We start from the raw sequence: 22,221 nt of genomic DNA on the forward strand, positions 1-22,221 counted from the left end.
TGTCTGGTGGTACAGAAGTGGTTGATGCTTCTGAACTGACCTCCCTTGTTTACCGACCTTGTAAGGAGGGCTGTCCAAAAAAGCCATTGAATATAGCTTGTTCTCTGATTACTGAACTCTTCCTCTTAAAATGGCTAAAGAAATGTGATGTCTGTGATGACTTGAAAAGTCTGGTCAAAACAAAACAGAGGCCCAGACTTTAGGCTCTCACTTCTTACTGGCCATATAAGAAGGAGGCATCTCTGATTTGGTTTTGATCTCATTCTCAAAAATCAGGCAGATTTTTGTGCAGGACTGGGCAGTGATGCCTGAGGAGTCTGTCCAAAGCTCAGTTTCCTCTGGTCAGTGTGATCAGCAGGTGCTTTTCCTTGGAAACACCTCTGAATTCTGACTCTACCACTTACTGCGTGTGTGGTTTTTAGGGAAATTAAGTGGGTTAATAAACTATTATTATTACATTTAGTAAATGTAATAAATAATATTTTATAAATATATAAATATGATTAATTATATTTAATGGTTAGTATATTAAAGTATAACTATTAACTAATATATAACTATATATTATAATGATTATAATGTGATATATATTATATATTATTACATAAATTAATAATTAAGTAAACTAGGTTCTCTGAGTTTTGTTTTCCTTCTTCCATAGAGCAGGGATGATAATAATTCTGACATCCTGAGAAGGTTGTTGTGGGAAGCCAGAATAAGATAATGTATGAAGAACTTAGCTCAGTCACTGGTGCATAGAAAGCTCTTAGAAAATAAGTATTACTCTGTTTAATTTTATAAAACTATTGTGAAAAGTTACAGTAGATAAGGTTTTCTGTGGGCATTTTAAAAGATTCTACTTTGAAAAGTGATTTTTAAAAGGCATCACATGAATGGATAAAGAAGATGGTGAAAAAAAAAAGAAGATGGTGTAGATAGCTATGATGGACTATTACTCAGCCATCAAAAAGAATGAAATCCTGCCATTTGCAACAGTGTGGTTGGAACTAGAGACTATTATGCCAAGCGAAATAAGTCAGTCAGGGAAAGACTATTATCACATGATGTCACTCATATGTGGAATTTAAGAAACAAAACAAATGAACACAGGGGGAGGGAAGGAAAAATTAAATAAAGATAAAAACAGAGAGCCAAACCATAAGAGACTCTTAACCATAGGAACAAAACTGAGGGTTGCTGGAGGGAAGAGGGGTAGAGGGGAAGGGGTAACTGGGGATGGGCATTAGGGAGGACACTTGATGTGACGAGCGCTGGATGTTACATGCCACAGATAAGCCACTCAATTCTACCCCTGAAACTAATAATACAGTATATGTTAACTACATTGAATTTAAATAAATAATTTAACTTTTCAGGTTAAAAAAATATTAAAACAAAATAAAATTGGCCCACTTTTGCTAACAACAGCATCACATTACGATGCGTGGAAGTGTGTAGAGGTTTCAGGAGTCGGTGACTGGCCGAGCCACCTGCCGACCCACGGGTGCTGGCGCAGGACACGGTGGCCAGAGGTGGGACGAGGGAAAGGGAGCAGGTGGGGTTTACACGTAAGCCTGGGGCATCCTGTCTGCATAGACTCCATCCATGGGAAGTCCACAGTGAGGACAGAGCCAGAACAGGAAGAAATGCCTCATTTCCTGCAGGAGACTAGACTGCGGGGCTTGTCTGTGAGTCGTAAGCTCTCAGAGCCAACGGGACTCAAAACCATTAGTCACTTTGAAAGCAGACAGTGCCTCGAGGAGGAAGCAGAAGTAATCATTGGAAGATCCTCTTCCTGCAACTGCGAGCATCAGACGCGCCTGCAGCCGAGGCCAGGCCGTTGCATCTCTGAGCAGCGCAGGCCTTTGAAACGTTCATGCAGATCCACAGACGGGATGAAGTGGGGGGGGGGGTGAGGGCAGCACGGAGCCAGAGCCCGTGGCCTGAACCTCTACTCGCTTCCCTGTGCCCCCCCCCCCCACCTGCCCTCTTCCCGCGCTGGGACCCAGGCTAGACCCCACAGCGCAGCGAACCCAAAAGGCCGGCGGAAGGCAGGCAGCCCCAAGCTCGGTCTCCAGGCTTCTCTCTGGGATGTTAGGATCATCTGTGGCCTCTGTTCCGTGACGCACGGAGGTTTGGCAGCAGCCCTGACAACCGGGAGGCTGTCGGCTTTTAACCCTGAAGATCCCGTGGAAGTGCTAGCTCTGCAGCTGCGGCTTCTGACTCTGGGGAGGATAATACGGGGGACTATTTGGGGACAAACACATCCATTTCCTAGGCTACCCACCTGATTGCTGTGTTTTTCAGTTTTCAGATACTGACAGTCAGATGAAAGTCTACCAAGAACCCGGGCCCCATTTTTGCCTGTTTCCCGCAGTGCTAAGACTTGCGCTGTTGGCAGCTTCGGTGTGAGTAGTTAATTCATGACTCTGGGTTTCCTTCGAAGAGAGATGAGCTAGTCCTCAAATTAGAATGCGTGCTCCTTTATTGCAAAAAGGAGCTCTGAATTCAGCTTTTTTTCTCCCTTTGACAACGTCTGTGATGAGGTAGTGGGCACGTCACTGGTTGTTTTTGCCTTTTTTATAAAATATACATATCCGGTTTTTTTTTTAAGATTTATTTATTTATGATAGAGAGAGAGAGAGAGAGAGAGGCAGAGACACAGGAGGAGGGAGAAGCAGGCTCCATGCCGGGAGCCCGATGTGGGACTCAATCCCAGGACTCCAGGATTGCGCCTTGGGCCAAAGGCAGGAGCTAAACTGCTGAGTCACCCAGGGATCCCCTACATATCAGTTCTTAGGGAGACCCTCCCCCTGCTTTTGCTCCTCCGTGTCCCAGGCCACTGCTGGCTTCCTGACCTCGGGGCAGGCAGGCTGTGTTTAAATGGCCTTAGAGGACATACACTGCTTGTCCTTCTCCGATTGACTTATTTCACTCAGCATAATACCCTCCAGTTCCATCCACGTTGAAGCAAATGGTAGGTATTTGTCGTTTCTAACGGCTGAGTAATATTCCATTGTATACATAAACCACATCTTCTTTATCCATTCATCTTTCGATGGACACCGAGGCTCCTTCCACAGTTTGGCTATTGTGGCCATTGCTGATAGAAACATCGGGGTGCAGGTGTCCCGACGTTTCGTTGCATCTGAATCTTTGGGGTAAATCCCCAACAGTGCAATTGCTGGGTCGTAGGGCAGGTCTATTTTTAACTCTTTGAGGAACCTCCACACAGTTTTCCAGAGTGGCTGCACCAGTTCACATTCCCACCAACAGTGTTGGGAAATATCAGGAAGGGAGACAGAACATAAAGACTCCTAACTCGGGGAAACGAACTAGGGGTGGTGGAAGGGGGGAGGAGGGCGGGTGTTGGAGGGGAATGGGTGACGGGCACTGAGGTGGACACTTGACGGGATGAGCACTGGGTGTTTTTCTGTATGTTGGTAAATTGAACACCAATAAAAATTAATTAAAATAAATAAATAAATAAATAAATGGCCTTAGAGGCCCAGGGCGTCTCCTGGTGTCCGGCACGTATCAAGCACACAACGAATGTTTGTGGTACGATTACTTCAAGAGCTCCTAAGCAAATTCCAGATATTGAGAGTCATTTTCGGTTCTGATTGCAGCTGCCAAACTCAAAGACCTACCTCCTGTTATCTGTGAAAGCTTCTCCAAAAAGCCACTTTGTGCAAGTGTGTTGTAGTCGAGCCTTGGGCTCGCCATCAGGAATATTGTGTTCCAATTCCTGCTCTGCACTTTATGGCTCTTCCATCACAAATGAATCATTTAATTTCTCCAAAACCCAAACCCCAGACTTCAAAACCAATAGAAGAGGCAGGCAGAGCAATTAGAAGTGTCTCTTAAGAAATATCTCCGGGCTGAAACAAAAGAAATCAGCAAAAGAAAATTGATCTTTCTAGAAATCAAAAACCAAAAAAAAAAAAAAAAAAAAAATCATAGTAAGTTATCTCCATTCTCACAATGACAGAAAAAGAAAAAAAGAAAAAAAGAACAAGATGTGTGTTCAAAGGAAGCACTGAAAAGTAGAACCTGTGCCAGTTGCTAGGACTTGAGCAGCTTCCGGATTAAATGCTTCTCAAACCCATGGCTTCCATCGTGTGTTGATGGGTCAGGATTTGAAATCTCAGTTCTTTGAAGGCTAGCAAGTCTAAATCTGTCTATAGTACTTAAATCATTCCCAAAGGCTCTCAGCCATTCCTGTGTGAAGCTGAGCCAGTCACAGAAGCTATTGGGCACCTACTGTATACTAGGTATCCGTACCCAACCTGATGGGTGGGTCATGACGGATAACAAATAAATATAACCAATGTGGTATTTCCATGAATTTCTCTATTGTTTTATACAGAGGTCTCAGTTACGACAGGAGTGAAAACACTCGGGTAGCTTGTAGTACAGTCCAGTGATCTCAACTGTGTCCAACACTCTAGGGAAAGAGACACAGGGTCCCTACCTATCCTGATGTCATTTTGAAACTATTGAGAGTATACACACAAGTATGTCAGAAACCCATCATTTTGGAAGAATTAGAGAAGATGTCAATTTATATACTAATTACAGGGTAAGGTCTGGACCCAGACAGCTGACCGACACACACATCAGCAATCCCCCAAGCAAGCACTCCTTTGTGATTGCCTTTCCTCACCTTGTTGTATTAGTCTTTCAAAAAATTGTGCACATTGCTTTGCTTGAAGTCATGTGTTTTCTGCGTCCTGTTCCTCTCTAGGAAACTGACCAGTTTTATATTAACCAATGTCCCTACTGACCTTGACCTATGTCCCTTCTTGGACCAAATACTTGTCTGCTTTGGAGCCCTGGGGAGGCAAGGGAGCAAACAGAGTTATGAGCTTCCTTTGGGAATTTGAGGTCAGCTCCTGGGAGGGATTTTGACATCTCAGGGTGGACCAAGTGCGTCACACTGAATCTCAGATCCACCACTGAGAATTTGGTAGAATTTTTTAGTGGGTTTGAGATATATTTAAGTTTTTCCTCTACTTCCTAATTTTAATCAAGAATACTGTGGACTGTGCAGACTTATGCAAAATATTGAGAGAACATATAAAATGCATGCTAGTTAACATTCGTCTCCAGCACCATAACTTATGTAATTTTTATTGATTTTAGAACTGTATTATAGTCACCTAATGACCATTTCTGACAATGTTACTTTGATTTTATTTAGTAAAACCACCTTTCTTATCTTGCACAAAAGAAGAAATGAATTCATAGAACAAATTCACACCATAGTTAGTATGTCTCAGGAGTTGGACCTCAGATCTGAGAACTGAGCTAAGGCCCCCTATGCTAACTCCAGCTGAACTTTTTTTTTTTCTAATGCCAAACAAACCCTTGCCCTCCGTGTGGGTGAGCCTGCTACCAGGGGAAAGGCTGCATTTTTCTCAGAGCTCCCAGCTTTGACTTTCCTCCACATTTGAAAAACGGGGTTTGATGAAGACAAAATGAGAAACTGCAATGTGTGGGAGCCGTAAGCCCTAAAGTATGTGTGTGAGGTACCATTGTTGCTGTGGTTTCTTTCTCCATTTCTTTCTTTCTTTCTTTCTTTCTTTCTTTCTTTCTTTCTTTCTTTCTTTCTTTTTCTTTTTTTTCTTTCTTTCTTTCTTTCTCTTTCTTTCTTTTCTTTCTTTCTTTCTTTCTTCTTTCTTTCTTTTTCTTTTCTTTTCTTTCTTTTTTTCTTTTTTTAAGATTTTACTTATTTATTTGAGAAAGAAAGAGATAAAAGTGAGCAGCAGGGAGAGAGAACCTGAAGCAGGCTCCACACTGGGTGTAGAGCCCGGCACGGGGCTAGATCCTACAACCTTGTGATGTCGTGACCCTAGCCACCATGCGGCAAGCCGCTCTGGCTCATTCTTTTTTTTAACTGTTTTTTTTTCTAAAACATTTTATTTATGTATTCATGAGAAACACAGGGAGAGGCAGAGACATAGGTAGAGGGAGAAGCAGGCTCCCTGCAGGGAACCCAATGTGGGATTTGATCCCAGGACCCCGGGATTACACCTGAGCTGAAGGCAGACACTCAACCACTTAGCCACCCAGGTGCCCCCCCAAAATGGTATATCTTGATAACAAGAATTTTATGCCCAGTTAAAATACTGATATTAATCCCAAATAAATGTGTGTGTGTGTGTACATGCATGTGCACATGTGTGTTAAGGAAAATTTTTTAAACCCCAAAAGTAAAGGCTAGCTGTAACAAATCTGTTTTAAAAATGAGATCAGCAGATGTTTGCTCTCTCTTAGGGGCAGGGTTGAACTTTAGAAAACTGTTGCCTTTCAGGCTCTGAATTTATAATATGAAGTGATGAATTATCACCATTTTGCAGATGTTCAAAAGAAAACAGAGAGGCTAGCTGACCCTCCCTGCAGAGCAAGTTAAAGTCAGAGCCAGAAACCAAACGAATGCAAACCTCCTTCTCCCGTCGGGTTTTTGTTCTCATTCCCAGAAATATTACAGTAGTATTGTTTTTGGTTTTGGATGTGTTGAGAACTCACCATTTAAGGAGTTCAAAGAATTGGTGGCTGAGGTACGGAATTTTAAGCGAAGGAGATGACTTTGACGCAATCTCCTGGGAGTGCTCCTGCTTCCCCCTCAGGCAGGCATGAGGCCAAGAAGCAAACTTTGCACATAATGGTGGAAAAACTCCATTTTCCAACAAATGAAGGATTTGACCTCATTTGCTTCCTCTGCCAGGCGTTACCCTCAACAGACACAATTCTTGCTCCAGTGCTGAGACCTAGGGCCTGCCTGGGAATCAGTGCTGAGACCTGGGGCCTGCCTGGGAATCAGTGCTGAGACTCGAGTAGCCTTGGAATCGACTCCATTAAATGCTCAGAGTCCCCTCTCTGGGCGTGGTTGACTGCCACTGAGCCCCTTTGCCTTGTGGTCCCAGGACATCTCCATCCCTCTGAAGGACTCCTGTTGAACCTATCTACCCTATATCTAGGGTCTCTATGGCAGCCCTTCCCTCCCCGGGGAACCTCCTGTATCCCCTTAACTACCTGAGCTCGTGTTGAAGACAACACAGTCTCCTTTTCAGTGTAGCCAAACTTTTGTTCACAGCCCAGTGACTCACCTGCCCCACCTGAGCCAGTCCTTGCGGCCATGGGAACAAAATCACTGAATAGCATGAGATAATGGGGAGGGAACCTCCACTGGTGCTCGGAAGGGGACAGTCCTGCCCATGTAGTATGGGTTAGGGGTAGGTTTAGTAAACTCGGGGTCCTACAGAAGGAAGGGGGGATAATGCTGGAGAGGCAGCCAATACGTGCCCCCGGCCCTCGCCTGTGTGGTCAGTGAATGCCGGAGCACCCATAGCACAGCAAAACCACGTTGTATTGTGGTCACCGAGGTCCCGAATCTCAGTCACACAAAAGTGAGAGCTCTCCTTGCTGCAAAATACTTCCGTACTTCTCAGTAGGTTTTCTAGTTACTAGGTTTGTTTTTTTAAGGAAAAGATGTTTTATCTGCTTTCATTTATTAAACAAATGAAATTAGACTGTTACAAATATCATGTATGTGACAGATACCAAAGGATTAGTAAAACTAAGAATAACATGAGCAGAAACTTACATGAAGTGAATTTGGAAAGGCAGTGTCTAGCCTGCTTTGTGGGCTTCGAGAAGGCAAGACTGCATCATGTTGGACAGAGTCCAGAGGGGGTACAAGGCAGTCACTGCTGACTTTTAGCTGCTCTGCAATCTAGATCCAATGGAATTTTCCAGATTTACTATCCTCCTTTGAGAACCTTCACCTGACTTTGACATTTCCTTGAAAACCCCTTGGCTTCCACCTTTGACTGTGTCTCCCCCAGTCTCTCCCTGGAATGTTCCTGTTTTTCAACTGGCACAGGTATGACGTTGCTCTGTGAGATCGGATCTTACTTCCCCTAAGCATCTATCTCTGGGAGCAGCGGCCCCCCACCACCACCCTTGGAGCTGGCACACATTGCCTTGGGTGTTCACACAAGTGTTCTGTCACCTGCCAGGAGATGTGTTCACACCTGCCAGCACCTGCCAGTGGCCAACTTCGTACCAGTCATCTTCACCACACATCACTAGAGAAGCTCAAGTTCCATGTTGCCCATTCTGGTCTTACTCCATTCAGTTCCCTCAAAATGCCTTCTGCTGACTTCTGTGTCCCCCGGTTGCTGGTGTCACCCATCAGCTGTGTGAACTGGACTTACTCTCCACCCGATCCCATTCCTGGCATCTCGCTACATTCACCTTGCCCAGGTACTCTCATATCACCATCTCACCATGGCTAGTGGCCATCCTGTCCATGTGCCCCCCCCCCCAACTTTAGAAAGTAAAATCATGGATCCATATGTCAAAACCCCAAGAAAATCTCCATTAGCATTTTATTTTACTTGGGCCATGCTGTGTGAATGGTTTCATACGCTGAGTTTTGGTAGTCCACATAACATTCTGTTGTGAGCATTTTCCTATGTTACTGAAATTTCTCCATTTTACATTTTTATGGCCACATAATATTCTATCACAATTCATTATCTATATTTGGACATTTAATTTTTTTTTACTGTTATAAAACTATATGTTGTGAACAGCTTTATATTTAAATATTTGTTCACCCCCTCAAAGTTTCAGACTAGAAATAAAATTAATTCCTAGAAATAAAATTAATGGACTGAAATGAATAAATACCCTTAAGGCTCAGTACCTGGCAAAGAAGGTGAATGTGGTTTTCATCTCTACCAGCAACCTGTGCAAGCTCATGTCTCACTCTGAATCATTTAAAATTCTTTGCCAATTTGCCATGTGCGAGAGCTAATTCTCTCACGTTTCAGTTCTTAACTAATGAGGTTGAACACTTATTCTTTATTTTGTTCACTATTTTTCTTGTAGTTCCCGCCCTTTGTCCATTCTGGTGGGGATGGGGGCGGGCAGACTGTAGTAGGGTAGGAGCTCCTTACCCATTGTACTTTGTTCCATTTATAGGAAACACATTTCCCCACTTGGTTCTTTGTTTTTTTAATTTTGATGATCTTTTTGTTTACAATAGTATATAATTTTGTCCAAGTCTTTCATGGAAAACCTTCAGGGTGATGGGAAGGGTTCAATGTCTGTTTGACATTGTAGATGATGGCAAGATCAGATTGTCTTTCGAGAAAGGTCACCATGGCTGTTGGGTAGGGATGGGGTTGGAGGAGTGAAGGCTTAGAGTTGGGTACAGATGAGAAGGCTCAGTTACTTTCAGTCTTGTCCCCCTTAGTGATCGCCTTCTCCTCTAGACATGCAGTGTGTTTTGTGCCTTGGGGACCTTCCATGAAGCTCACGTGCCCAGCTTCCTGTATGCTCACTGGCCGATGTCTTGGTTGGGGATCCTTTGGTCACCTACTCATTCACACTTTAAGTTCACTTCCAATAGTTGCATTCACAAAGGCTCATTTTATTTCTGGGCCCTGGAAGCACCTTGCCCTACACACCTGCATACCTGCATATTTACTTGTCGTTTCTCTGTATTTTGTTTTATTTTAATGTAATATATATATGTATACGTATATGTATATGCATATGCATATGCATATGTATATGTATGTATGTGCTCATTTTTCTCTGTTTACTGGTCTATGGTGAGGTGATTTATGACTAATTCTCATATGATGAAGTAATTGTGAACCACAAATAAGAATGTAAAAATCAGCAGCTGAGAAACTATAAATAAAAAAATGCTGAGACCAGGAGAGAAAGGAAAGAAAAGCGCTATATTGTGTCACGTTAGGCAGCTGGTGTGTTTGGCCTCAAATTAAGCTCTGAGCTTCTGAGCTTCCTGCCAAAGCTCAAAGGTAAATATAGGCAGTGACGGGTTGATGGCATCAGAGGGGACCAAATGCCCCTTCTTTCTCGTGACCTAAAACTCATTTTCTCATCTTCGGCTCCAAAAATACATTTTCGCAGGGCTCCGTGTGGTTTCCCTGTGTGTCCTCCACCAGAGCCCGGGGACAGGCAGGATGAGTGTCAAAATGCTGCTGCTTCACACGCCCTGTCCGGATGCTGACCAATGCGTCAGCAGCTGCCCTCAGATGGGGGTACTCCCAGGGAACACGAATTGCTCCCCAGCACAACCTCATTGGAATTTTCTGTTACCACAGGCAATTCCATGGAGTTTCAACTTGCATGCTATTAAATGCATTTTAGAGATTAATAAGGGGTCACTGAAATGCAGGATTTGTAAGCTCAAGGTGTACGGCTGTGAGTCCAAGTCAGTGTTCCTGGGGCCTGGGGCGTGTGCCACTTGGGGGCACCTTCCCGATTTCCTGCAGGATGCCTTGTCATCAGCACATCCCCAGGTATTGTCCTGAGGGTGTCAGGATTTTACTCAATGCCTTTCTGCCTTCTTCCTCATAAACTCTGTTACTTTGATTTCATTTTCATCCTTTAGTTTGAGGAATGGTTGGGTAACTGTGTATGGCTGTCTGATACCACCTATAGGGTCTAGTACCACCTATGACCGTCTGGCAACCACCTGTGACTGGTACTACCTATGACTGTCTGGTATCACCTATGACTGTCTGGTACCACCTATGGCCATCTAGTACCAACTTTGGCCATCTGGTACCAACTTGGCCATCCAGTAGCCACCTATGGCCATCTGACAGTCATATATGGCCATCTGGTGCCACCTATAACTCTCTGGTACCACCTATGGCGTCTGATATTACCTATGGCCACCTGGTAACCACCTGTGGCCATCTGGTAACCACCTGTAGCCATCTGGTAACCACCTATGACCGTCTGCTAACCACCTATGGCCATCCAGCAACCATCTAGATCCATCTGGTAGTGCACAGGGAGGCATTCAGAGACTTGAACTATAAACCAATCTCTAAGATAAGCCTGCAGGTCTGTGCTGCTTTCAGATGAGCATCAGCGTAAGCAAGATTGCTAAAGCCTTTCTCCCTGTACCGCAAGCTGGCTCATTCAGGACCCTTCCCTTATTTTATGCTGCCATTGAAATGACTTACAACATACTCACGAGGTACGATATTTTTAAATGTCTTAGAGAATTTTTTTATAATAGGAAATCAAGTATTTAACTTCTCAAAGAAACATATTTGCTGGTTCCCCTCTCTGTTATTCACAAATTCCTCTTTCCCCGGGAAGGTGGGATCGCCTGAAGTCGCGGAGCCACCAGGCCTTTTGCCTTCACCGTTGTGGCTTCGGGACCACGGTCCTGGTCACCGAGCTATGCGCCACTCACACATAGGAAGCCTCTGGAGAGATTTTAGTGAGCACAGAAGAGAAAAGCTGTGTCCTCTGGTGAGCGTCTGACATGCACAAATCACAGGTGAAAGGAAGGGAGGTCCTCCGTACGTCTGAGTTTTGTTCTCATTTGTCTGTGAACACCTCCATCTGTAGAGAATGGACATGGAGTTCCTGTCCTGCAGGGGCACCTCTGTCACCTCTCCCAACGAAGTCTCTACTGCATCTGGTCTCTTCTCACCTGACCCATGCCACCTCTTCTCTGGCTGGAGGACAGAGGTGGCCTCTCTTTGGCCTCTTTGCTTGCCCTCCCATCTTCCCACCTCCCTGTCTGTCCTCCCCATGTTAGTCACTGCCATCAGGGGACAGGGCTTTGGAGCATGCCACTTCTCTGCTCAGAACCGTCAGCGGCTCCCCTTCTCTTTACCTGCCCTAGAAACTCGAACCCTGGCCCTGTGTCCACAGTGTCCTCTCCTAGACTCTGGCCCTCAGCCCCTGCCTCTGGGCTGTGCAACTTCATCCACCACCTGAAAAGCTCTCACAGACACCTCATGGGCTCACTGCCTCACCATCCCCATCACCCCCCACCCCCTGCCATCTGAAACACAGCCCTCCCTCCTGCCCCCCCTTCAGTTCCCTTCATAAATAGGCTGTGCATTTATGGCTTACTCTTCATCCTGTTCATTGTTTGTCCTCCCCGTGAGTACGTCAGCTCCAGAGGGCGGGGGCAGGGGGGGGGTGTCACCGCAGCATCCTGGCACCTGGCACATGGCAGGCGCTCAGTCAATGTTGATTGGCTGGATGAATGCACCCATTCATTTGTCCGTCTGTGTGCTCCAGCTTTGTCTGCCAGGTGACGGGTCTGAGTAGGCCCCAGGAGCCCCTGACGCCACTGTAGCAAACACTCTTTCTGTGGGCTGCTTGCAGCACGGGCCAAATTCCTCCCAAATAAAGCCCTTAGCTGTCGTCAGTGCCTCCGACACAGAGGGCCTCAGTCGACGTGCACAGAATGAATGGACAGCGAGCCGGGCAGAAAAATGGGTAGCTGGCCCTGACATGGTTGTCCAGGATTTTTAATTCTAATGTGCTAAAGGAAATATTTTAAAGCCATAGCCCTAGCAGAGGCTACTGATGTGCCAGGAGCCATTGGTTTGGGGAGCCCTTCAGACTCCCGCTTGTGGGTGATCAGTGATTCCTGAGTGGCCCAGCACAGATTGCTCTGTGAGCCCACACGCCCTTCAGCACCATCCTGATCGGGGGGCTGTTGCCCAGCAAGCAGGTGAATGTACGGTAGATCTTCATTATTCACAGATTCTGTATTTACAAATCCACCTACTTGCTAAAAATTAATTTGCAACCCCCACATTGATACTTATGTTGCTTTTGCTCATTTTTGGATATCTAGGGAGAGGTAAAAAATTGGGGTGGCCTGTTACCCAAGTTTCCAGCCATGGTCAAACAAGGCGATGCTCTACTTTCTTGTTACAGCTCATACTGTAAACAAGGGACATTTCCTGGTATAGCTAGTGCCCAATTTCTCACATTTTTGTGCCTTTTTTTTTGTAATTTTGCTGTTTAAAATGGCCCCCAAGGTAGAGAAGGCTAAGAAATTATTGTCTGATGGGTATAGAGTTTGGATGATGTAAATTCTAGATGTGGATGTGGTGGTGGTTACACAACAATGTGCATGTACTTACTGGTGAATTGTTGTGTATATTGGACCCCAATGTTTTTTAAAAAACACACAAAAAAGTTTATTTATTTAGAAAGAGAGTGTGTGTGTGTGGTAGGGAGGGGCAGAGAGAGAGAGAGCATCCCATACAGAGCTATGGTTATGTACTCTCTGCCACCGGCTCAATGTTAATGAATCAAATAAATGTTAAATGAAATAGAAGCACACATAACATAAGGTTAGGTCTTGAGGGCTGATGAAAATGTTGTGACCAGGTGCTCACAGGAGCCTGGCCTGCCGTTCACCGAGGGCAGGGGTTTGATATTCACCCATCCAATGTTCACTGTGACATTATAGGACATAAGACTACCTCAAATATCAGGAATCAAGTTAGTATTTTTATAACAATGATTTTCAAAGTTTACTTAAGAACCAACTGAGGGGAGCCTGGATGGCTCAGTCAGTGAAGCGTTTGCCTTCGGCTCAGGTCATGATCCCAGGGTCCTGAGATCGAGTCCTGCATGGAGCTTTCTGCTCAGCAGGGGAATCTGCTTAAGACAACAATTACTCCCATCCTGTTTTCTTGCTCCGCGCTTGCTTCCGAAGTCACAGTACAAATAGGTTTGTGTGTGTACATGAGACGCGCAGCTGCAGAAACAAGTATCTGAGAGCTTTGACGATGTCAACCCCAGGCTGTATTGTAACCCTGTGCGTTGTGCTTGACCTTCCAGGCACAAAGCAGCCCGGCACTCAGACCCCACTCCAGGGGCACAGGATTACCCCGCATGCAACCTGAGGAGACGTCTGCATGAGGCATTGTTCTGGCCTGGTTGTGTTGCTTTAGGAAACAGTTGTTCTTTACACATACACACATACTCATAGATTCACACATGCAGAGTGTTTGCAACCACATTGCAAAGGCAAGAACGGGGCTGCAAATGTGCATTTTCTTCCAGGGTTCCTTGTCCTCGGCAACTCCTTTGACCATTCCCCTTACCCCAGTGTCCCCAAGCAGCCTCGAGGGATGGGACCTAACTTTCACAATGGGGGCCAGTTCACAGTAGGGCTGGATTCACATTTCTCTGCACTTGGCACGCACTTGGGGAGACTACAGGGGAATGCAATGTTGTGCAACAGCAAAGGGCCTCAGGAGAGGTACTCCTCTCCTCCTGACCCATAGAGGAATCTGAGTCTTGTGGAAGGGATGCAAACCTTAAGTGCCTTGTTGGCTGGCTGGGGTGGGGGAGGGGTTGGCAGAAAGGTCATTGTCTGCTGAAAGAAAGTGCCGAGTGGCCTGAGGTTCAGGGCCTGGTCAAAGCTCTCTGGCCCGTATGGGAACTACCCAAGGAGATGGAGCATCAGGGGTTCTGGGATATCAGTGAGCCAGCTGGGGTCACATGTTGAGTGCTTTCTTAGGGGTAGGGAGCGTTCGTAAACCTCAGAAGGCTTGGAATTACATAACAGGGGATTAAAATCCATCAGCCCATTGTGTTAATACGTTTGTGTCAAGGGGGGAGGAATGATCTCTGCATGTCTTTGTTAGAAGATGTGATAAACTTAGAGAGTCTGATAGATGATTCTTGTGATTCTGTTGAGTAACTTATTTTAAATTATGACTGTGGTTTTTGGTTTGTAAGGTCTAAAAAGTCTAGCAGAACCTGAGATTTTCCCATGCATTCATTGATTCACTAGGGTGGTTTTACCTCTTTGGGGAGGCAATGTGAATGCAGGGGTGTGAGTGCAGGATAGGAAAGGAGGGCAGAGTGAGTTTATGAATGTAACGTAAAACACTGAAGGAAGCCTGAGCTAAGTCTGTAAATACAACTGAGTGTTTAATGGAGATTAGTTGACTCAACTTCAACAAAGGGGCACTGGCCAGAGACTCCATGACTATTTAATAACAGGTATAATCAAAATAATAAAAATGACTTGTAAATTGACCCTGAAAACATCGGGGAAATTAGATTTGCTAATTGTATGATTTTCGTAAACTGAGTTTTTATTTACAGAATAGAAGTGGCTGCCAGTGGTCTTTATTGACCCCTAAAAGACCCCTTAGTGGACATCACTGGAGAGCAGGTGCCGGTCCTTGTTCTCTTCAGCCTTTCGGAAGAGGGCCAAGACGCAGGGCTGGGGGCCACACACAGACTTGATGCCCAGAGCCAGGGAGCTAGCATCCTGGGTGCTGGAAGGAGGTGGGGTAATCTGGGAGGGTGTCCAGCGCCAGGTGGGGGCCAGCAGGGCTGTGTGGGAAGGTGCGGTTCACTGGGCCACACACCAGGCGAGCTCTGAGTTCTCTTTTCAGACGTGCTGTGCACAGAACTGTTGGGAGCTGGAAAACAGATTTCCAGGTTCACTGGGCCTAAGTGTCTGTGATTATGTCGAGTGGTTTCATGCAAACCATCGTTGGGGAAGCTCGGAATGAGAAGGTCTCCTGGCTCTTTCCCTACTCGAGTCTCCTGGGTCCGCAAGGGCTGGCTCTGCTGGCATTAAATCAATAGCAATATTTAACTCAGAGAAAACATTGTGGCAGGAAAAAAAAGGGATTTTCTGAAATTTTCTGAATTCAGGTATTTCCTCCATGCAAAAAGTGGCCACAATGATTTACCCATGGGTGACGCTGGTGCTTTTAGCTGCCAGGCTAAGAAAGGCATGAGGGTTCTTATTAATACTTTATTATTATGTTTAATTTTATTTATTTGAGAGACAGAGAGATAGCAACAGAGATAGCGAGAGAGCACGAGTGGGGAGGAGAGGGAGAAGCAGACTCCCTGCTGAGCAGGGATCCCAATGCCAGGCTCCATTCTAGGACCCCTGGAAGGCAGACGCTTCACTGACTGAGCCACCCAGGTGCCCTTCTTATTAATATTTTCAGAATTGCAGAAGCTTACTGATGAAATGTTATCGGTGCTCATTTGAAAATCCGATGTTTTTTTTTTGTTTTGTTTTGTTTTTTAAGATCTTTATTTATTTATTCATGGGAGACACAGAGAGAGAGAGAGAGGCAGAGACACAGGCAGAGGGAGAAGCAGGCTCCATGCAGGGAGCCTGATGTGGGACTTGATCCCAGGACTCCAGGATCACGCCCTGGGCCAAAGGCAGATGCTCAACCGCTGAGCCACCCAGGCATCCCTGAAAATACGATGTTTTTGTGGACTGCTACCGATGCATTTCATTCCTAACGCACCCTCCCCTGAACCTGGAAGCATAAACTCCTGATTTCCGAGAAGTCTTTGTGAGATAGGCCCTTCGTCATGAATTCTGGTTCTGATGTTTTTGCGTCTCTTTCACAATGAAAGTTGGTGTTCATGCGCGGTGTGTGGTGGCAGCAGCCAAGTACTTCCTATCAGGAAAGTGGGAAACGAGGCTGCAGAGGGTGCTCGGGAGCCTGGGGCCGTGGGCAGCCGGCAGCTGTGTGTCCACCCATGGAGTCAGGGTGACCCGTCCAGGCAGGACACCATGTAAGGTCCCATTGGCTTTCTTGTGATGCAGAACCCCTCACCCTGGCTCTCCTGAGATGGTCCAAACTGGCCAGCTTTGGGCCCGAATCCATTCATTCATTAATGTCTTCTTGCATGCTTGCATCCGCTCATCCACCCCTCACCCATCCACCCACCCACCCATCCACCTCCACCCACCTCCACCCACCTCTACCCACCATCCATTTACCTCCACCCACCCATTCACATCCATCCACCCAACTATCCACTTCAATCCACCCACTCACCCTATCTATCTCCATCCACCATCCATCTACCTCTACCCATCCACCCACCTACCTCCATCCATCTCCACCCACCCAACCATCCACTTTCATCTATCTTCCCACCTCCATCTACTCCATCCACCTCTACACATTCACCATCCACCTCCATCCACTCACCCACCCACCTCCATCCACCATCCATCTACCTCCACCCACCCACCTACCCACTTCTATCCACCCATGAGCCTGGCTTTCATGTGCAGGTCCGTGGGTGCTCCTTGAGACTCACCTGGAGGCTCATCCTCAAGATATGTGCTACCTGGCACACTGCCCACTGCTGTCTCCCCATGGGAGTCTGCCTGGCTTGTGTGCATGCCCTGCAACACATACACCCAAGGAAGCCCTCGCCAGGGGCCTGGAGGAGCCAGTTGGTGCATACCCCAGGTGGGTTCTTCTCATAGGCTCCTGGAAGAGCCCAACCCCTGTCGCTCAGCAGCAACTTCCAAAATGCATCCTCATACTGGCTTTTCCTCTGTTTCCTCTTTCACTGCCCTCTTACCTGAAGCTACTTTCCAAATAAACTACCTACACCCAAGCCCCTGTTCCAAGCACTCCTGTCAGCTGAGCCCATCTAGGCAGGGTCGTTGGCAAGTGCATTCTACCGTCTCCCCCTTTGTGTGGTTCAAGGGGCTGTGCACCCCACCACTACAACTTGATGTCCAGGCAGCCGGCCGTGTCACAGCCTGGTCTCACTCCCAGGGTCCTTGTCGTGCATTCACCTGTTCACCCAGCACCCAGGGGGTCTGCATGCAGAGCGTTATGCTGCAGACCTGACGCAGGTGAGGGACCTCTCTGCTGCCAGGGGCTACACTGGTGCCCGGGTACCTGCTCATCTGCATGCCGTCTCCTTCTCCAGAAGATATCCTCTCTCAAGGCATCTGCGTCCTTCAGCTTTGGGACCTGGGGCCCGGCTGGCCCTCAGAGCTGTGTTCCTAATTAGCATTTCCTGATGTGGGTAGTGAATCATTTGTGTCTCTGGCCATCTTCCAAGTGGTTTGGAGATTTCAGAATGCAGGTGGTAAATACCTCGGGTCATAGATGTTTTGCAACTTGAAAAGTGAGACTCAGCATCATATTTACGAAATCCAGTCATGTTCTGAATAATTGTTACATTCCTTAGAGTTAGAGCCGTGCTATACGAATTGTTGTTGCTGGTTTGTCTCTGCTAATCCATGGCTGACAGATAAGCTGATTTTTTTTTACATCACTTATGTATTATGTTTTATCACTTACTAAATTTGCACATGATAGGCATTGTTGTTTCTTTACACATCGCTAATTCACGCAAAAAATATGACTTAGTGGCACAACCTTGATTCCTTGAATGGCTATGTGAACACTGCGATTCGAAATAGTATCCAGAATGGGAAGAGTGAGCACAACCCCAATGTAAATGAGAACGGAATCAGCACATAGGATGGTTTACAATGAGCAGCTAGAAACAGACACATTTTTAAAAAAGACTTTATTTATTTGAAAGAGTGAGAGCACGAGTGGAGGAGAACGGCAGAGGGAGACAGAGAAGCGGACTCCCCGCCAAGCAGGGAGCCCAATGCGAGGCTCAATCCCAGGACCCTGAGATCATGACCTGAGCCAAACGCAAATGCTTCACCCACGGAGCCATCCGGAAACAGATGCATTTTGATAGAAAGTCTAAGTTTCTGAAATTTGGATTTTCTCAAGTCCTTACTGAGTTTGTTATGACACTTTCTCAGTTTGAGCTGTGACACCATCAAGTTACCCTTTACGTAACTTTCATTCCAACATGGTGCCCCTCTGGGTAGAGCTGATGACCATCTCCAGAACACACATGGAATGGTGCTTTCCATCATGAGAGGATTCCTTCTACACTGTAGGAAAAGAAGTTGTAAGACCATGGGGTGTTCAAAGTCACACTCAACAGCAGGAGCCTCTACATTCAGAGAAGCAGCAAAGTGAGCTCCTGGGGGAAATCTCTACCTACCAAATCACTGAGTTCAGCATCACACGATCTCAAGGACATGGAGGTGGAAGAGCAGGTGCATCATCTTGGGATGATGGGGAGCACATGAGCACACTTGGTGAAGACAAGAATGGGCAGGAAACAAGCTGGCTCATGCCTGGGGGCCGAGTGCACTACCACTTTTTTTTTTTTTTGTAACCGCATACCCATGTCTCTGAAAAAGAGGTTTTTGAAGTTAATTCAGGAGCCAGGAGCTATGATGTAACCTAGAAAAAAGTGCACCAAGGACTAGCTTTGGGGCACAGAGAAGATTTGCCACGGGGACCAGGGTGCAGCACCCTGAGAGAAGCTGGAGCTTGTCTGGGTCATTCCTGCCCTTGGTGGGCCTGCTCGGGGAGTAACCACGCTGACACAGTCCCGTAATGCTGCCGAGAGGGCATCTGTTCAGCATGTCCCTGGGGACAAAAGTCCACGTCCCCCACACTGATGTGTGCCGTGGAAAAGGGGTCATGTGAGTTTTTTTTAAAGGGAAGGATTGAAAAAATGTCTTCATGACATAGATAGATGCTACAGAAGACCATTTGTATGATTTCCAGTAGTTTCTCAGTATCTCATTCAGGATCTTGAATGGCTTACACCTGCTAAGGATAAAACAACCTAACTTTTCACATCAGGGTTGAGGCATCAGAGCTTTTTAAGGAGGCCAGCCAGTAGAGACAAGAGGACTTTGTTCCTCATCAGGTTGAAGATACGGTGAACCATATCCACGTGCTATCACCAGCTGCAGGCAGGCTCTGCAGACTCAGATGAGGGATCAATCTGCCACGACTTTTAAGTGGGATCAGCCAAATTTATGTGCTCATTTAGGATCTGCTTGTTGGCTCAGAGCAAGAAAGCTGGTGTTCAAGTTCAACCCGACACCCAGACCACGTAAGATGGCTTTGCAGCCTATCGCCACCACCAGCACCCTGGCAGTGGAGTGGGACTTCCCATGGCCATAGAAACAGTAAGAGAAAGCGACCCTGGTGGAGGCTGCGGTGGTCCAAGCCGTGATCCTTGGGCGGAATGCACACGCTTTGGGGTAGATGCTGCAGGAATCATTGTTCCTCTTACTGACGTGAAATTCTCATTCCTCAATCTGGGTTATATACTTTTTTTTTTTTTTTTAGATTTTATTTATTCATTCATGAAAGACACAGAGAGAGAGAGGCAGAGACATTGGCAGAGGGAGAAGCAGGCTCCATGCAGGGAACCTCACATGGGACTCGATCCCCGGGCTCCAGGGTCACGCCCCGGGCTGAAGGCCACGCTAAACCGCTGAGCCACCAGGGCTGCCCGGTTATATACTTTTAAAATGTGATGCTTTATTATTCTCATTTCCAAAATCCTTACAGAACATCTCTGACTTAAAGCTTTTGCGCATGTGTTCTATCAGTCTGGGATACACCATCCTCCTATTTGTGCCTGTTATAATCACAACTGTTTTTTAAGGCCAACTCAAATTCCAGCTTCTGTAGGGTGAAGCCTTCCCTCTCTTGACCTTGAGGTCCTACAATGCTACCTTGTGCTGGCAGTACTGGGGGGTTACTAGATTGTAGGTCTAGCAGAGCTGATGTACAACTTTAACCTTTGGCCCTTCCCAAAGGCTGACAGTGCATAGCACATAGTGAGTGTTCAGTTAATGCATGGTGACAATGTGTATATGGGACCAGCCAGTGTGCCCTCCTGAAGGGGGCAGAACCACTTGGGGAATGTGGAAAACCATTCAGAATACTAGCTGCGTCTCATGTTGATTCTTGCTAAGTATACAACGGTGCAATTGCTTTTCTCAATTTTGTGAGGGATTGTCACCCCGCATTTACTCAAGACCTGAGTAGCTCTTAGAAGAGTCTCAATATGAACAGGGCGTTTGCAGGACCATAACAAGGAGAATTGGAATGTGCTGTATTGATATTACATTCATTAGGGTAGAACCACAGGCAGAAAGTTGTCCCTCGCATGTAAATGGAAAGTTGTTTTTCAGTTATGTTTTCTCTTCCTTACATCTCCCTGGTCACTCTCTTTTTCTCCCTTGACCCACACGCTCAGTGCTCTGATCAGAATGTTTACTTCATTCAAGTTTCAGGGGCTCATGAAGATAAGCAACAGGGAGACTACTTTTGGTTTTGCTTTTAAGGTCCCTGACGAGATTCTCCGACAAGTTACAGAAAATTGAATGCCACCAAACATTGTTAATCATGTTAGCTTCTCACATAGTAATCTTGATTCTTTCAAAGCGCTTTAATATTGAAAAGCAAAAGAAAGTATGTAGATGAAAAAACCTGAGTGCCTTGAATCGGCTACTTAGGAGGAGACTTGATAAAAGGAGCTGGAAGGACCCAGAAAGGCAGGGGGGGAGCTCAGCGGGCCCCGCCAGCCATTTCCCGCGCTGACCAGCAGAGGGCAGCCCCATCCAGGCGCCGCGCTTCACCTTCACCCACAGAAGAAAAGCAGAGCCCGTAACACTGAATACATTTGATTTTGAAAACATACTGCATTTATAGGAAGGGACACATAACTAAAGAGAATTAATTTTAATACCATTTTACGGTATGGGAGGGGTATAACGGAATTCTCAGCTATTAACAATAAACTGCTCAAAGATTTCTGGGTTTTAAAATACCAGAGCCCCAAGAAGCACAGCTTCCTACTAATTCTACTCTGCAAACGTGGTCCACAGGCCCCGGGGGTTCCCTGCATTTCGGGGGGGGGGGGTTCGAGAGGCCACACGGCTTCTCATAAAAGTGAGAAGTGAGTGATCTTTTAGTAGGTTGACGTGGTGCCAGAAAGCACTGGTGCCAGGGCCTGGGTGAGGGTCGCGGCCATTCAACCCAAAACAGTTGCTTTCATCTCCTGGTTCCCCTGAGGAAGCTGTAAAATGGTTAACTTTGTTAGATCTTGATACTTCTGCGCATCTTTTTAAAATTTTTGTGTGACAAAATGGGAAGCACACAGAAAGCACTTGCATTGTTCATTGAGTTACGTGGACTCGGGAGAAAAGTCTTGTGCAACTTCAGGAGTGTAAGCCGAACTCACCGCTTTGTCATAAATCACCATTTTTACTTGGAAACGACTGACAAACTCTTATCATTTGGATTTGAGTATTTGGCAGGCGGCTTCTCCAAAAAGAGCAGTGAGCCTGTCACTTCAAGGAAAACAAGTGACAGTATTTGTGGCTGATGATGAAATTGAAATTTTTGAGTGAAAATTAGAATTTTAGAAACTTGCATTAGCCCACCATCAGCTTAAGCTTCTTGGCACTTACAAACTTTTCTGATAAGATGGGGATTGATACCGTGATTTTTAAATATTGTGTAACTCAGCGAACCAGTATTTTCCAAATGACCAAGAAATGTTACAGTTTGGATAAGAGTAAAAGACCACTCAAAGTTCAAGATAGATTTCTGGGTTTTAAAATACCAGAGCTCCAAAAGGTCATGAATATGGTTTCAGATTCCACACTGCAACTAACTTTTAAGAAGCTACTTCGTGAGTTTTGGCATATTATCAAAGAAAAATATCCACAATTTTCTGAAAAGGCTT

The 22,221-nt window shown here is 46.0% G+C and overlaps 1 protein-coding gene across 4 annotated transcripts in view; it reads left to right on the forward strand.

Annotated features, from left to right (window-relative positions):
* The window catches only part of PDE10A (phosphodiesterase 10A), a 591,886-nt gene that overhangs the window by 85,015 nt on the left and 484,650 nt on the right, over positions 1 to 22,221 (forward strand). For 2 of the 4 annotated variants that reach the window (XM_072766447.1, XM_072766456.1), the window contains exon 2: positions 2,308 to 2,408. The exons of the other annotated variants lie outside the window; for them this stretch is intronic. The gene's annotated coding sequence lies outside the window, so the exon portion shown is untranslated. The remainder of the gene's footprint in view (positions 1 to 2,307; positions 2,409 to 22,221) is intronic. 4 annotated transcript variants of the gene reach the window in all.

This window comes from Vulpes vulpes, chromosome 1 (assembly GCF_048418805.1).
Source record: "Vulpes vulpes isolate BD-2025 chromosome 1, VulVul3, whole genome shotgun sequence".
Lineage (NCBI taxonomy): Eukaryota > Metazoa > Chordata > Mammalia > Carnivora > Canidae > Vulpes > Vulpes vulpes.